The following is a 17,373-nucleotide window of genomic DNA, read 5'->3' as shown; positions in this document are numbered from 1 at the left end:
AGCTAAGTGGGAAATGGGGTGCTGTTTTCACATAGGATGATCACAGAATTCCCCTCTGATAAGGAGGTACTTGAAAGAAGCAAGTTAGGTAAGCATGTGGCATTTTGGGGAAGATAATTCTGAGCAGAAGGAAAAGCAAATATTGAAGTTCTGACTAGGACCACACATCATATGTTCAAGAAATAATAGAGAGAACAAGATGGCTATGATGCCATGGCCGAAAAGGGGAATTGAAGGATATGCTGTAAAGGGGAAAAAAGGGACTGAGTAAATAGGAGAACTTGAGGTCATATAAGAATTCTGATGGATGTTTATTCTGGATGAAACCGAGTTATTGGAGTTCTTGCTTTGTGTCATAATCTCTTTTAATTTCAAGAAGAACACTCTGGCTACTATGTGGGGATTAAACTGAAGGGTACAAGGATAAAAACAGAGAATGCAACTAGGGACTAATGAAATAATTAGTGAGAGATATGACAGCTTGGACCAGGTTGTAGCAATGTAGGTTGAGACAAAATACCATGTGTTGAAGAAAGAGCTGGGAAGATTGGCAGAGGGAATGGATATGGTTTATGAGAAATGCACATCAGACCTGTCTCCATGTTTTTTGACCTCGGTAAAAGGAAGAACAGATTTTTTCCTTATTGATGTGGTAAGGATGTGTGAGGAATGAGCTTTGGAGTGTGAGGTTGGCTTGGGAAGTCAAGATTATTTGAAATGACAATTAGATGTTCAAGTAAGATACAAGGTTGGGGGTGATCATTAAAGCCTGGAGTTCATGTAAGGAGAGATGAATGCTGAAGACATAAATTTGGAAGTTGTCCATTAAATTCTTGGCTTGAGAACATTCTCTAAGTAACTATAGGTAAAGAAGACGACCAAGGACTAAGCCTTTGAACATTTTCAACATGCAAATATATAGAAGCCAAGTTGCTGAAGAGAAAAGAGACAGAGAGAGAGAGAGAGAGAGAGAGAGAGAGAGAGAGAGAGAGAGAACAAATAGAAGCAAGAATTTTTTGAGATTCTCCTGGAGAGATACTCTGGGAATCAACTCTATAAGATTGTAAGGTTGAATAAAATGAAGGTTGAGAACTACTGAATTTGGCAATTTGAAAGTTATTGGATATCCCAACTATACAAACTTTAATATAATAATGGGGATGAAACCTGATTTGAGTGAAGTTATGAAATAATGGTAGATGAAGAACTGGAATGAGTAGGTTTAGATAAGATTATTGAGAAGGTTTAAGGTAAATTGGATCAGGGAAATTTACTAGTAATTGGAGGATGGTAAGTCCAGGGTGGTGTTTTGTTGTGTTTTGTTTTTTGTTTGTTGTTGTCTCTGTCACCGCCCGCAGCAACAATTCTGCATATATTTGTTACCGCCTGCAGCATCAATCGCACGGGTATTTATTGGAGGTGGACTGGAAATAAACTACTTCTATTCCTGAGCTGCTTCCTTGCTTGCTTGCTTATTCTCTAGCTTATAGAGGAAGACAGGCTTGCTTGATTTTAGAGGAAGAGAGGCTTTGAGAGGGAGAAAGACTTTGCTTAGAGCAAAAGAGACTTGCTACGCTTTCAGAGATCTATTTCTTCTTAGAGTTCTGCTGCTTCTTCTTAGAGGTGCGTCCTGCATCCTGCGAACTAAAGGTGCGTGCTACAGGTGCACGCTAAAGGTACTGTCTATCAGAGTTGCTTCTTAGTGGTGCGTCCTGTGTACTGCGATCTGTGGTCTGCAACCTAGAGGTGTATTCTTAGTCCTCCACTACGCGATCTGCCATCTGCCTTCTGCCTACCGCTGCTTATATTCCCTCCAGGAGGTGGAGGGTAGGGCCATGCCAGTTAAGCGAAGATCAGACGAAGAGCCAGCCACCCAGTCACAGCAAAGGTCAAAAGGAGCAGGAGCACTTGGGAACACATGTGCACGCGCGTTGTGTGAGTGGACTCACTTGAATGCAGTCAATGATAAAGCACCTGAGTGTGTCTATGTTAACCAACTTCCTCACTGCCGATGTGATCAAAACAACTTCTGACTGGCTGCCAGGCACCATCTTGGCGTAGTCCGCAGAGCATAGCCCCCAACAGTCTCAAATGGTCATATTAAAGTATATTGTATAGATGAGAATAAAGTAGGAAAGGGTGAAAAATGAAAATTCAGTTGAAAGAAGTGGATTCCTTAAGCAGATCAAAGAAGACAATAACAATCCAGTGGATCTAGGCTGTCCTTAAGTTAGGAGCTGGAGGAAAATCAGAATATATGGGAACAGAGAGAAGGACAATGGTTTATATGGCATTGAGAGCATAGCAGAGTATTTTGTTTATTTGCTTCTATTTTCCCAGTGAAATAGAAAACAAGATCATCAACTAAGATCACTGAGAAGGAGGAAGAAGGTTTTGGTGTTTGAGAACAAAAAGTATAAAAAAATTATCTGAAGGAGGGATAGAGGTTATAGAAATCTAAGGGAATGTAATAAGGTTTCATGGTCTAAAATCTTGTCATTAACTGATTAAGTCCCATCATTCCAGATATGGGACACCTTTAAAAGTTTAAGTAGAACAACAGATATGCCACTTATTATACATTTTGAAATAAATGCTTTCAGAGTTCTATTCTTTTGGAAAGAAATTATAAATGAATGCTTAGAGCATTTGAAAATTACCATATATGTATGAAAATATATATAAAGGATATGTAAGCCCTAGATTATGATTTCTAACCTATTTTAATGCACCAGTGTCAATTTCATTGAAATATTCACAGAATTGAAAATTTAGCAGGTTAAAGTTATATGTTTGATCTCCACCTGTGTTCAGCTATATGGTTGCAGGCAAAAAGTTAGCAGAGACTTGGATTTGATTGGGGTTAGTTTTTTTGTATGGCATTGCTCCTGAGAGAGAGAAGGGCAAGGTTGTGATTCTGGTATTGATTTATGAATACTAATAATATCAAGGAAGGAAGGGAAATGGGCTTTGGGAGGATGAGAATAATGGAAAATAGAAAGGATCAAAGGGATTTGGGGTTGGAGAGCAGTAAAGGGTCATTTAAGTCAATGTAACAAAGAATTACTTTCAAATTGTTTCCATAGCACTAAAACTGGCAGGTAGAATGCTTGCAGGAAGAAATAGATGATCTGGGGTGCTAGTTGTTCAAATCCAGCCAGGTCTCTCAGAGGGCTCAGAAGATCAACATTTCTACACATCTGTACTTTTCTTTACCATCTACTACTATGCTGTGCATTTGCATAGCTGTATATACAAGGATATTATAGTAACCAGGGATGGGAACTTAACCTAAGATGGGGGAATATATAAAGATGGATATAGGATATGAGGATACAGGATGTTTGAAGATATAGAAGGAAAACCCAAGTCAGACTCAGTTTCTCCTATAATACCCTCATGATACAGATTACATGTGATCCCATTGTGGCAGGGGTGGGTTCCTTAAACACCAACCAAGCAAGCAAGCAATTCTACAGCACACAGCAGCTTGGTGTCCCCTAATTTAACCAACTGTGACACTATCCACCTATTGATGGCATCACATCTCACAGGTTGAGGTCTCAGTCCCTAAGACTGTGCCTCACAACTTCAGGCTCCAAGTCACAAGGCCCAGGTTGTTTTACCTGTATTTCTGACCAACTATCTATAAATTGGGTTCCTGCAGCCCCTCCTTGAGTTCAACTAATTTGGTTGAATGGCTCACAGAACTCAGAGAAACACTGATGTTTACTGAGTTATTATAAAGGATATTACAAAGTATACAGATAAAGAGATTCATAGGATGAGGTATGGGAAAAAGGAAGCAGAATGTCCATGTTCTTCTGTGTGTGCCACACTTCAGGAACCTCCACATGCTCAACTATCTTGATGCTCTCTGAACCCTGTCCTTTGGAGTTTTATGGAGCTTCATTACATGTGCATTATCAAAGCATATTAAAATGCAATTTGACCAAAAGGGTCTGATCTATGCTAAGAGACTGAGTGGGGAAGTCATGCAAGGTCCATTGGCTCAGTCTTCTTGACCCCTCACTATACCATTCCTACCTTGAAGGGTTGGGCAGCAACCGTTTTGAGGCAAGCACTCTACCAACTGAGCTACATCCCCAGTCCAACCCTTCTGAAATAGGAATTTTATTATAATTTTTTTATTATGAGCTTAAGACAGAAAGACAAGGAAGATTAAGGCTTCTGTGACCTGCCTTGGGTAAGAGAAATTCTAATTTCTATGACTTACTTTGGGGGGGGGGCGGTTATAAGCTGGGACCATGAATAAAAACAAAAATATATGTAAATATATATACACTAATATTACAGGATGATATCTCAAATACTTGACCTGAGTAACAACATGAATGCTGAGTTCACTTTGTTTTCCAAAAACCTGAAATATAAAAAGTGTTTGGAGTAAAATCAGTTCAATTTGGGGCATGTTTATTTTGAGATGAATGAGACATGCAAAGAGTAGTATTGAATAGGTGGTAGGAATTATGGATACAGAGAAAAGATCAAGGATGGAGATATTCATTTAAGAATAATTTGCATGTAGCCTTTCAAATGAGTGCCTCAACTTTGTTAGTGACTCTATTAGTTGGCTTTGTGTTACTAGAGTGAAATATCTCACAGAGGCTTCTTATGAAGGAAGTAAAGAGATCCAACTGGTTGACTCATAGTTCTAGAGGTTTGAGTTCAAGATTGGAAGCTCCATTTGTGTGGGCTTGTGGCAGTGTTGGGACATCATGATAGGAGCATATGTAAGAGCAAGTGCTTATATCTCCAGCAGAGAGAGACAGGGTAGGACCCAGGTCCCACAATCCCCTTAATGGCATGTCCCTAAAGACCTGAGTACATTCTACTAGACTTCACATCTTACAGGACCCTAGTACCTCCAAATATAACCACTTTGGGGACAAAACTTTTATATCTAAACCTGTGTGGGGGTGTTACTCACATTTAAATCAAAACAATGACCATGATTTTGGTAATAAATGTAAGGATTTTGCATTTCTTTGAGAATTAAGTTAAACACAACATAGTTATACTTTGAACACACTTTAATTCAGAAAGTAAACGACCCTACATTCTTCACAACAATGCTTTTAAAGTCAATGACAAAATAGGATGGTCTAAAGTTGTCTAGCGTTCTTACTAGCACAAAGTTGGGTATCCAAAAATATTTGCAATTGCTTGGAAGTAAATATATTTGTCATTTTAAAATTAATCTCTATAATCAAATTATTATTTGGATTTAATTATATTTGAATTATACTAAGTGTCTTGGCAGATACGTTTTCTTCTCTTTTAAAAATTCTTAAACATTTCTAAATATATACAGAAGGAATAGTTTTCTTCTTTTGTGGGCGATAGCCTGATTACCAACTATAATTTAGAAATTTTTAATGAGCCACTTTGCATGAATTCAGAACTCTGCATGCAAGGGGAATACAGACTGTAATTCAGGGGACAGTTAGGTATGTATTGTATCTAGATAATCAAACTATGCAGGATCTGGGAATAAAAGGAGGGTAGGGGATTGAAGGGAAGGGAACTGCTACTTTGAGTTTGTATTTCTAGTTTGTGTGCAGGCTACTCAATGCAAATGTTTCTGTTACTCCCATGCTTTTCTTCCTATTTGTTGAGAGCTACATTATACTTACATTTAACATGGATTGAAGCAGCAACAATTATCAGAAGTCATTTTAATGTGCCATTTCTCATTTTCCATCATTAATTAAAAAACACTTTGGTTCTTAAACTTTCATTATATTTGTGAATATGAAAGAGATTACACACACAATATTTTTCTTAATGTGACTATAATATAATTTATTTGGTTAGACTATTATCAAATAACACAAATTTCTCACTTTTTTCAATTTATAAAGAATGAAACAATTTAAGTCTAGATATTTCTCTAAGGATCCATTTTGGCCAAGCCTCCTAAACATTAATATGAAGTATTCTCATGGACTTTACAATATAAGTAATAATTATAAATATTTGTAATTTAAATAATGTAAATATATATTTTCAATTTTGATTTAATTTTTGATACAAGTACATCCTTTTTACCTTGAAAAGTAGTTGAAATTTTTCATTTCCTTAAATTACTTTCCTCATAAATAATGCCAAAAGAACTTACATCAATTGTAAGTATTTCTTTTATGTCTATTTTTTCTACCAAATGTAGGATTTTCATTTTGAATGTTCATTCTTATTGACTTTTAGAACAGGTAAAGGATTATGCTAGTTTACATGCCCTCTGGAATATGTGTGTGTGTGTGTGTGTGTGTGTGTATACACATACATGTATTTATATACATATATATATATGTGTGTGTGTGTAGAGAGAAAGAGAGAGAGAGAGAGAGAGAGAGAGAGAGAGAGAGAGAGAGAGGGAGAGAGAGAGATATCTTGGCATTTTCCTGCTTAACAATCATGTTGTTTCCCACTAGAGAGGAATGATAATCTAAATCCTGCCCACTGCCTATTTCCCAGCACCCTCTTGGGAAGCACTTGCTCTCGCTCTCTCTCTCTCTCTCTCTCTCTCTCTCTCTCTCTCTCTCAATACTGACCAAGCCTTAGGGTCTGCATAATATAGTGTTTCCTCTTGTGATGCTCTCCCCTGTTACTTATATCTCAGAGAAGACAAAACTGATTTACTGATTTACTACTAAAGTAGTAAATTCTCAAAATATTTTTTTTCTCCTGATTCCTGTCCACTTTATTCATCACACTTCCATAAAATGTAAAGTATATTTGTGATGACTTGTTCATATTGTGTTTCAGTTCCCAGGTTTATAATTCCATTAGGGTAGAGAGAACTCTTCATTTTCATTCATCACCATTCATTCAGGTTCTATAAGTATGTGTAGAATTGGAAGGGCTAGGTGAATATTTGCTGAATCAATGGACAAATGAATGACTACCTAATTGACTGATGAATGAATGAATAGAGGTAGCACAAGTTCTATTTTTTCAACCAATTAATAAAGTTTAAATTTATATTACTAATAATATGATACTTCAAGTTTCATTGTAGTTATATTTGTCTTTTTTTAGAATAGTCAGTAAATTACTTAACTAAGAAGCATCTAGTTGAAGCACAATTTAAGCAAGTAATCACCAGCTCAGTAGGCTAGTATCCTTTCATCTTGTTGTTGACTTTCATCATGAACCAGTTAAGAAAGTCAGGAGAATGATATTTTACTATTAGAAATTTTGCCATATAAAGAGAATATTTAATCAATTTAATAAGCATTTTCCCAACATACCTTAAGAGAAACAATTATTTTCATAGCAGTATTGAAATTCCAAGTAATTATAACTTCAGTAAAAAATTAACTGCTCCTGAACTCTGTTCTGAGATCTAAGCAATGCACAGACGCATGTATTTCACGTTTTAGGAATATGATTTTTAATATTAATTGCTATCAACTCTATTCTGAAACTAATTTAATTTTAAATATTTTAATTTGTTTCCCCCTGAAGTTTTCTATGAAGTTTTGCTTGGGCTTTTTCATTATTACATAGTGCTATTAAAGAATATACTTTAGCAATGGCAACTGATAAAAGACAGCCTTCACTACAGGAATCTGAATAGAGTTTTTAAAATTTAAAAATATAATTAACTCATCTATGCATTTACCCGCTAATAGTCATATTTCAACCCTGAAGAATTTGGTAGTTATTAAGTTCACAATTCTGAGACATTGCTTGTTTCCCTCCCATTCCTTTTTTCTCTCCTGTCTTTCATCTAAAAGAGACACAACCATGAATTTGAACAAAACAGTGTTGCCATCCTTCAGTAGCTAATAGTTCCCTTCAAGTGGCCTTCACAGCTGTCCTGTTCACTGCCTTTTTTGTGGACACTCTGATTTCAGATCAACTTTACAGGAAATACACGTCCATTTTTAATGACAAGGTCCAGGTTGTCCTGATGAATGTCTGTCCCCTAGCTCTGATTGACACAAGCAGACTGTGGGGGATGACAAATTGTCAGACAACAGATCAATCTGTTTTCTCCATTAAGTAATGAGGAATGAAAGGGCAGAGGCATGGGGGGTTGCTTTCTGTGATTACCTGGAGGCCTACTAAAGATGTTTGTAAATCAAACATGTTAGCAGTCTGGGTGTGCTGATTACACATGCAGTAGTGTGCATGTTTGAGTGATGAGAATTGAATACTCAACAGATACCTTCAACAATATAACTGCAAATAAAAATGATGAGAAGAAAGGTATTGAACAAGCTGTGAATGTAAAAACTTAGTGTTCCCCTGAGGATGAAAAGAATATGTTGAGTATGGAGATGGAAAGTATTAATAAAACAGCATGAATTGTAGATGTCTAAAGATTAGGAAACTGCATTAATTTTTAGTTATTTTTTAAAGTGACTCTTTTGGTTCACAGTGAGGATTTAGTTTTGAGAAAAGCTTGGTTATAGAATATTTGTTTGGAGTCACATTTGAGAGAGGCCATGCCTGGAAATAACCAGGAAGCATATATTTCACTTAATTTTGTCAGTTCATAATTTTAGATAAAAAGAGACCTACATAAAATCTTTAGCTCTTCAGGAGTTATGTTCTCTTATTTTTCTGAACTCTGCAAGTCAGAATTTATGTGCCACCTTTATGTTTTGTGATATGTTTGTTATAAAACAATCAGAATGGACATTTGGGACTTAAACCAGTTAATGCTAGACTTATAAGGTGATCTTTGATATATATTATGGGTATATATTATGGTAAAATGTTTTGGTTCATCCTCTTATTTTCAAAATTGACACCATGTAGTGAGTTTAAGCAAAAGGAGAAATGTTGTAAGATTGGAAGGAGCATCTCTTGCCAACTAAGGCACAGGATATAGCATACAGACAAACTCCAGCCTTCCACTAAGTAAACAAGCTTTCCCTTTCTTTCCTTTATTCTTCCTTCGTATAGTCTCTTCTATTATCTTCAAAGGGACCATGTACTTCTTTCTTCATGGAGACCAAATGGATACATTTAATATTTTACTTTTAAATATAGTTACTCTTTAAATAAGCAGTCGGAGAGAAGAAATGATTAAGTCAGCATTTCAAATCCCCATACCATACTTTGATGGTATATCTTGTGCAGGTGAACAACCCTGACCAACCTGCTGTGAACAAAACAGAAGACAAGTATTTCAAGTGTGCCTGTGACCATGAAGAGGAAGGGAGGGACTATTTCCAGATCATGGGAATCTATCGCTCCCCCAGGGAGCAGTATTGACAGCTAAGACAACAGATTTCTACTACAAAGAATGTTGTTGAAAAATACTCAGAAAAAATATAAGGAATCTGATTTTCCATAGACTTTCAGTACAAGATTGTTGGTGCACCTGGAAAATAATTTATAGACTTTTTTGTGTGTGTGCTTCTTTTATTTATTTATTTTTATTTTTACAGACTGCATTTTGATCTGTTGTACACAAATGGGATACACCTTTTAGTTTCTATGGTTATACATGATGTGGATTCACACCATTCATGTAATCATACATGTACATAAGATAATGATGTCTGTCTCATTCCACCATCTTTCCTCCCCCGCCCCTTCCCCCCATCTCATTTCACTCTCTGTAATCTAAACTTCCTCCATTCTTCTCTTGAGATTGCATAGCACTTTTAATTAACAGAAAATTTAAGGACATGATCTCTTTCATATATTTATAAGGCTATAACTAATTAATTATAAATTAGTGGAATCTGGTTTATACAGAAGTCTTTTTTAAAATATTTTTAGTTGTAGATGGATACAATACCTTTATTTCATTTATTTATACGTGGTGCTGAGGATCAAACGCAGTGCTTCACATGCACACTAGGTGAGTACTCTTCCACTGAACCACAACCCCAGCCCAAGAGGTTAAATGTTAATGGCTTATAGATAGATACCTTTATCATTTGGGAATGAGGAGTTGGGTCTGCACTAAGTGAAACATGGGTTGAAAAACACTTTAAGAATAACAATTAGAATGTCTATTTTAAGAGATGAATTCGTTTAAAATGAATGAAGAACATAATAAAATTTCTACACTCAAATCACGTTGGTAATTTGATTCCTATTTTTTCTGTTTTTTTATTGGCTTGTTTTTCAAAATAAGGAACTTGAAATTACAAACTGCTGTAGAGGCCATGAAGCTCAATTTTCCCCACACCACAGGAATTTTTTCTGCTATACTTTTCTTTATCTCTCCACTCAGTCATACCTATGACCCAAGCTATATCCAGGGGTCACAGATCCCCCACTTATTCTGTCCACATGAGGGGCATACAGTGTTCCCAGAAAATGGTACCAAATCCAGATTTTGAACTTCACTTTCTCAAAACCCTTCTGTCTTTGTTAGAAGAACTACAATAATAAGGCATTAAACTTTATGTTTCAAAGAAGACACAAAATAATAGATATCATATTCCAAAAGGAATTGAAAAAAGAAAACTTTATAAAATTTGCAAAACTGATAGTAAAAACTCAACACATAGTGTAAGTTGCTCTTTTATATTAAGGATGTAAAAATATGGATGTGAAGATTCAAAAATAGGTAAGATTATTTAGAATGAACTGAGCCTTAGATGTTTTTATCCCTTTTCTTGAGGAAAGGGTTTTAAGGGTGTTTTCTATGTCACTTGAGGTCCAGAGAGAATATTTCTGAAGAACCAGATGCTGGTAATACATCTGAGAGAAATTGCCCAGAGCCCTGGAGAATCAACTGCCAGGGAGAACATATTAGAAGTGATAGGATCTCTAGAGTCTGGATTGCATAAGTAAAAAAATCAGAGCTAAGGAAGAGTCAGCTGTAGGAAAATGTATCACTGTCAACATAGGAAGCACAGTTGGAATTTCTCGATAAACTCTACACCTTAAACACATGTGCTCCTGCATCTCCCCACAAATGTAGTTCCTGTTAAAGAAGTCAGGTTTTGAGAATGCAAGGGACCATGTGACAGAAATTGATGCTAATAAAAAATAACATATCTCTGTTAAACTTTCAGCCCACAATTCTTTTCCACCATCAAGTGAGTGAGGTAACACTGGATAAGAAAGTTAAAGGAAACCTTCTATAGGTCTTGACAGGCCACTCCAGGTCTAGTTGGGGGAAAGGGAAGCAGCTTTACTTTTAATAGTATGGAAAGTTTTAGTTATTTCATTAGACAGGACATTTAATTACTGAATTAAGTAATTGGTGACCAAGTGATTTTAAGATGTTTCTGTTCATTAAAATTGGAGAAACAATGGCTTTGCCAGTTTTCATTCAAGGGTGGGGAAAGTTGCATCTGGAAAAAAATTTACAAGGACACCTGGAGACAGTGTAAGTTTGCTTTGCAGTTAGTGACCAAAAGATATACTAGGTATTCAAATATCCCAAGTGATGTTAATATTTAACATAATATCTCTGAAAATTATGGTATTTATTTAGTCAATAGATATTTGCTCTGCATGCTATGTGATGGTCACTCTCCCAGGGACCAGAGATACAACAAGGAACTTGATAGAAGTAATCCTTCATAGAGTACTAAGGGAGTTTTCCACCTAGTGGTAAAGAAAAATACTATTGCATCATATTGTAGGCAGAGTGTTCTAGAGCTATGGGGATCCATACCAGAGGAACCCAATTTGGAAGGGGGAATGAAGTGAAGGATTCCAAATTTATTTGTAGCTCTGTAGAGAGCTGAAGAACATGTATTCATTAGCCTTATTGACAGAGAAAGAAAGAATGTTCCAAACAGAAGAACTAGTTCTGAAGCTGGAAGAGCGTATGAATCATAAAGAATTAAGGAGTTTAGTGGAAGTATGAATTCTATACAGAGTTCAGTATGATTCTGGAATGATTAAAAAAATAAATACATGGCTGGAGAAGAAGTCCCAATGATATAAGTTGTATAAAAGATCATAGCCAAATATGACTTCATTTTAGGATATCAGAAGTTATTGAAGGATTTTCAGTAAGAAACATATTTGTACATGAACAAACAATATTATGAAATTAAAGCTTGACATTTTTGGCATTAGTAAGATGAGCAGAGTGCTGTGCCCATACGTATTAATAATTTAAATGTACACATTCATGAGAATTATAGATATTTTAATTAAGTCTATTTTAAGTTTTGTCATCTTCATCTCGTAGACAGGAACATTGAGTTACAGAGTTGTAAGTGCATATCCAATGAATACACAGCTAGAAAGTGGTAGAGAATGAAATTTAAAACATTAACTCTGAAATCTAAACCGTTCTCTTACCCCCTACAATGCTTTGGGGCCAAATGTGAGGAGAAACCAGATCACTGAACCCCAGGCTAATTGATAAACATTTCAGATTCAAGTGAATGCATATCCACTGCATCAAGCCCAAATGGCTTACTTTCAGCATCCTGGGGCTTTAAAATTATTTTCCATTTCATAAACATGAATTTATAACTACAGTCTGTTTTATTCATTGGTTGTAAAATTATTCCCATTTAGTCTTTAGTATGGCCATGTATTTGTAAGGTTACAAACACACAAATTCTCCTCCCCTCTCTAATAATATATATTCTGGCAGTCTTCAAGGCCTTTCTCATGCACTTCTAGTTCTGAGACCCACTGGTTTTATTGGATTACCCCAACAGCAACATTATACTGTTAGCCTGTACATTAGAATGATGTATCATAGTAATTCTAATGCAGTTATTCTAGTATGATTTAGATTGTAATCCTAAAGCATTATCTAGATATAGCACTAAAGCAATCTCTGAGGAAATTTTGTTCATTCCAGCAGGGGAAAGAAAGTCCTATTTCGTGCATGAATTATTAAACATACACTTAAAGGGGTAGCAGCCCTTTTAATTTGGTGAAGCTCATTGTTTTAATTGGTAAAAATGACAAATGGCTTAAAGTTTGCAGTATCCATAGCAAGGAAGGCAAAAGAAAAGGAAGCAAAGAATGTAAATTGACCTAGACCTGAGCTGTGTCCCAGTAGGAGAGGAAAATATTCTAGCAGTTGTTTGACATAGTTACCAATTAGTGTTCTACACTTTGTAGAAGAGATCATATATTTGAAGGTATTTCTTCATAATTAATAGGTATAAATATAGCACTTTTATTTTATAAAACACTGTTCAAAGAATATAGTACATCAAGCTTTTAAAAGTGACTGGACCTGTTATTAAAGCAGATGAAAAACTTAGAGGAACTGCACTTATTTATATTAAGATGGTATCATAGATTGTACTTAAACATTCACCTTGGTGACATTTCCTTTATGATCTTTTAACCAGGTATTAATAGATATCCAGGCAACAGAACAGCCCCAGCTCCACACCCAATACTTACCAGGAATCAGCCCTACAGCTCTCTCACTCTTTTTATCAGAACAATAGGTATAAAATAAGTGAGTCAATGATGTATAAACCTTTCAGAACAGTCAGACATCAACTATATGCCTTTACATGGCTGTTTCCTTTTATCTTTGCAGTAGATCCAGTCCCAAAATCTGAATGTGTAGGGTCAGTCCTCACAGTAAAAAGCTAAGCAACTGTCAGGCAAGAGGAAAGGATAAAGGGGTGTTTTTCCCAAGGTTTTATTATAAAAGTTTTTAAATATCCAGAAAAGTTTGAAGAGGCTTGAAGTTTAAAGGTAACCCTAAAACCCACTTAAATTTAACAATAATTAGAATTTTTAAAGATGTCCTCCATATTTATGTACTAACACACACACACACTCACATACATACTCTGAACTACAGTTTTGTTACTACCACTTGAAACAGATTTGCACACAAAACTGCACTTTATCCCTAAATACTTCAATGCAACTTCTAAGGAAAGAATAGGTCTCACATAATAATGGCATAGAACACATATAATTATCCCAATTATCAATAGCAATTATATAATATAACCAAATATCTGCTCCATTCAAACTGTTTTGTTTGATTTATTTGTATTTGAAAAATCAGAATCTAATCAAGGCTTACATTGTAATTGTTTAACTAATAAATTTTATTTTTTAGAAGAGTTTTAGGTTCACAAAAAATTAAGGGACATAATTTATGTCTTTGTCTATTAGTGTTGCTATAATAAACTATCTGGGACTGGATACTCTATAAAGATTAGCAATTTATTTCTGACAATTCTAGAGATTGGGAAGTGCCAGCACAAGGTGCCATCCCCTGGTGTTCAGTAAGGGCTTTCATGCTGCCTCAAACATGGTGAATGATGGAAGAAAAAATAAAGGGACAAGATAGTATTCTCACAGGGCAAAAGAGCAGACAAGAGTAAACCTTCAAGCCCTTTTTATAATGGCATAACCCATTTGTAGGGGTAGAGCCCTAATGGCCTGCAAAACTCCTGCAAGATTCCAAACCAAATACTGTTTCACTGGGGATTCAGTTTCCAACATATTAATTTTGGAGGACACATTAGACCATAGCACTTCTCAACATAACTGACTTATCAAAATATTTTCTTAATCTCTTTTAATCAGAATCATCTTTCTTTTAGAATTATTTTCAATGAAACTTTCCAATGAAAAGTTTGAAGAGGCTTGAAGTTTAAAGGTAACCCTATAAACCCACTTAAATTTAACAATAATTAGAATTTTTAAAGATGTCCTCCATATTTATGTATACTAACACACGCACACACTCACACACATACTCCAAACTATGGTTTGGTAGTTTTGTCACTACCACTTGAAACAGATTCTTTTAAAAATTAAATTGTCATAAAATGCCACACATTTTGAATTTATTTGACAGAGCTATTATGTAATATGAAACCCTATCTACCTAATTTTCTGTAAACAAAAAACTAGCTCTAAAGCCTTGGTTATATTCAAGTTTAGCTTATTTTACAGGACTATATTCTTCATAGGATATACTTTTGAATTGCATTATATCAGGAGGCACATATATCAGATTGTCATAATATTAATGAAGTGAAGTTGAAACACATTTTTAAAGTCACAGTGGATTTGCTCATTTTAGATGTCTAATTTTTTCCCTATGAAGTTTATGTATTGTCTCTGGGGTATTACCATGACAGTATCTTTTCTGCATAGAGAAAATAAAAACCATTTTAATAATGGTTTTCTTTTGCCTTTCTTGAAATAGGGTCGGGGATTACAAATTGGCAACTTAATAGTTACATTATATATTTTATGTTTTAATTAGTTGAAATTTTCCTGTAAAGAACAGAATCCTGATCAATATTTCCTGATTTTTAAATCTAAAACTTTTCACTCTTTGAAAAAGTTTTTGAAGGATTTATCACCGGACAGTAACATTGGGATAAGATGAAGTAGGAGTTTGTGTGTGTATTTTTGTGTGGTAGCATTCAATTACTTTTTCTTTATGAAATTCTGCATTGTTTTAAGATAAGTGGAGCAGACATGAATGTTATAATTAAAAACGAAGGAACACTAATGATTAATTCCCTTTTCCTAATTTGAAATTGTTGTTCAATTACTTTGCTTGGGAACAAAAATCTATACTTTTGTAGCATTTCAGATGTGATGGTCGATTTGTGCATTAAAAATTACCCATTCATGTATAAATCACCATTTTTAGAAGGAGAAAATGATGGTTAAACATATTACTGTGTAATTACCAAATAATTTTCAAAATCAAGAATAAAACCTCTATATTTACTCTTTAAGAAAGCTTCAGACACTTATATTGGATTTTTCAATTTGTAGAATTGGAGTCTATTGAAACTGAGTTTGATAGGTGTTTTAAAATGTATGGGGATTTTGTTTTTTTTGAGGTGCAGTGAAACCACAAATAAGAAGAGGATTGCCTTTAGAAAGCTTGTTATAGTTCCAGGAGGAAAGAACATGGCATTCCACTTCAGATCCCAAATCTCTAACCAGGGCCACACTAGGAACTATGCTGTCAATACTGGAACTCTTGGAGGACACCTTCAGACTGTGTCCAACCCATAGAATTTATTTGCCTATGAAAGTAGAGTTTGCAGACAAATTATTTTCTATCTCTAGGAATTATCTAAATCTGAAGAAGCAGTCCCCCCTGAATCCATAAAGCCCTAAGATGTCAAAGCATCACAAGGTACATAAAATAAAAACATAATTAATAGTTTACTTGGGAGAATATTATCTAAAAATAAGCAGACTAACTATGAATGGGTTATATTTCTCTATAAAGTTCTTTAATAGTGTGTGTGTTAACAGATATAACACAAATTTTTAAATCATGTATCAAGAATTGTTATATCCCATTTCATATCATATGATCTATCGATATAACTCACTGTATTATGACTTTAATCAACACAGTGTAAAAGAATTTACTTTCACAGAAATATATCAGGGAAATTTTATCAGTAATATTAATGTAATTTTATTTTTTAGGAAAGCCTAAGTATTATTTACTTGAAACCACCGGCAGTTTTTATTATTGTCTAATTTATTGTGCTTGAGATTAGAAGATGTTCCAATACTTATTTAAAAGATCAATTTTATGCAGATTTTATGTATAGTTTATGTGCCATATGAACACTTGTAGAATCTATGATATTGTCATGATATACAGATAGCATTTGATCCAAACAGTTTAAAAATTATGCATATATATATGCATATATATTTATATGTGTATATATATACACATATATAAATGTTAGTTGCAAGCCTCTTATTGGTATAGAGTGACAGCTCTACATTTAAAAGATGTCAGTGGCAGTGATATAAGATTCAGAAAGTGTTAAGTGGCTCCCATCTGTGTAGCACAGGAGCATCTGCCAATTCGTATGATCAAGCAAGGGACACAGATACCAAGTGCTAAAAGCAGCAGTCTGACTCTTATCCTGTTGGATAAACAGAGTATTTTTGGCTTCACCAACATATCAGTGGAATGGAAATAAATTTATACCAAACAAGTTAGTTTCTAAAAATAGTTGTAAGTTTATTTTTAACAACTGGGATGTTAATAGAAAAATGACAAGTGATAAGCAATCATTTCTATGGTATTTGAATGCTACTATTTACTTGATCTATGCAAAGCTTCAGAGTATTTCTGTTTTAAGTAACCATTTCTGAAGAGAACAGATTAGCTCATGGCAAGTGGAGTCAGGTTTCCCCATTAAGGTTTCCACATGCTAGTAATTCAGTTAAGCTTCCTCTGTTTCTCACATTTACTCTTTAATGACATATATTTTGCCTTTGATGGCTTTGCAACAAAGAGGATTCACAAAAGGAATATAGATAAATCAACAGAAATTCATCATTTCTCTTTATTGTGTTTATCATTATTCAATAGTATTCAAAATCAAAGAACTCAGTATGCTTTCAGAGATTTGAAGTATTAACAGAATAAAATAAGAAATAAGGTAACTGGAAGAAAAATAATACAGTTAA

General features: G+C 34.7%; 1 long non-coding RNA gene across 4 annotated transcripts in view; it reads left to right on the top strand.

The window, feature by feature from the left end:
• LOC124963974 (uncharacterized) overlaps positions 1-17,373 on the top strand; it is a 289,359-nt gene that overhangs the window by 11,256 nt on the left and 260,730 nt on the right. For 2 of the 4 annotated variants that reach the window (XR_007104855.1, XR_007104857.1), the window contains exon 2: positions 15,997-16,066. The exons of 1 other annotated variant lie outside the window; for it this stretch is intronic. This is a non-coding gene — a long non-coding RNA (uncharacterized LOC124963974). Of the gene's footprint in view, positions 1-14,500; positions 14,558-15,996; positions 16,067-17,373 lie in introns of those variants that run through there. One more of the 4 variants, XR_007104856.1, reaches the window with a different exon arrangement.

The sequence above is a fragment of the Sciurus carolinensis genome, chromosome 14 (assembly GCF_902686445.1).
Source record: "Sciurus carolinensis chromosome 14, mSciCar1.2, whole genome shotgun sequence".
Lineage (NCBI taxonomy): Eukaryota > Metazoa > Chordata > Mammalia > Rodentia > Sciuridae > Sciurus > Sciurus carolinensis.
The sequence above is the reverse complement of the archived record's forward strand: the minus strand, read 5'-3'. Positions and strand labels throughout refer to the sequence as shown.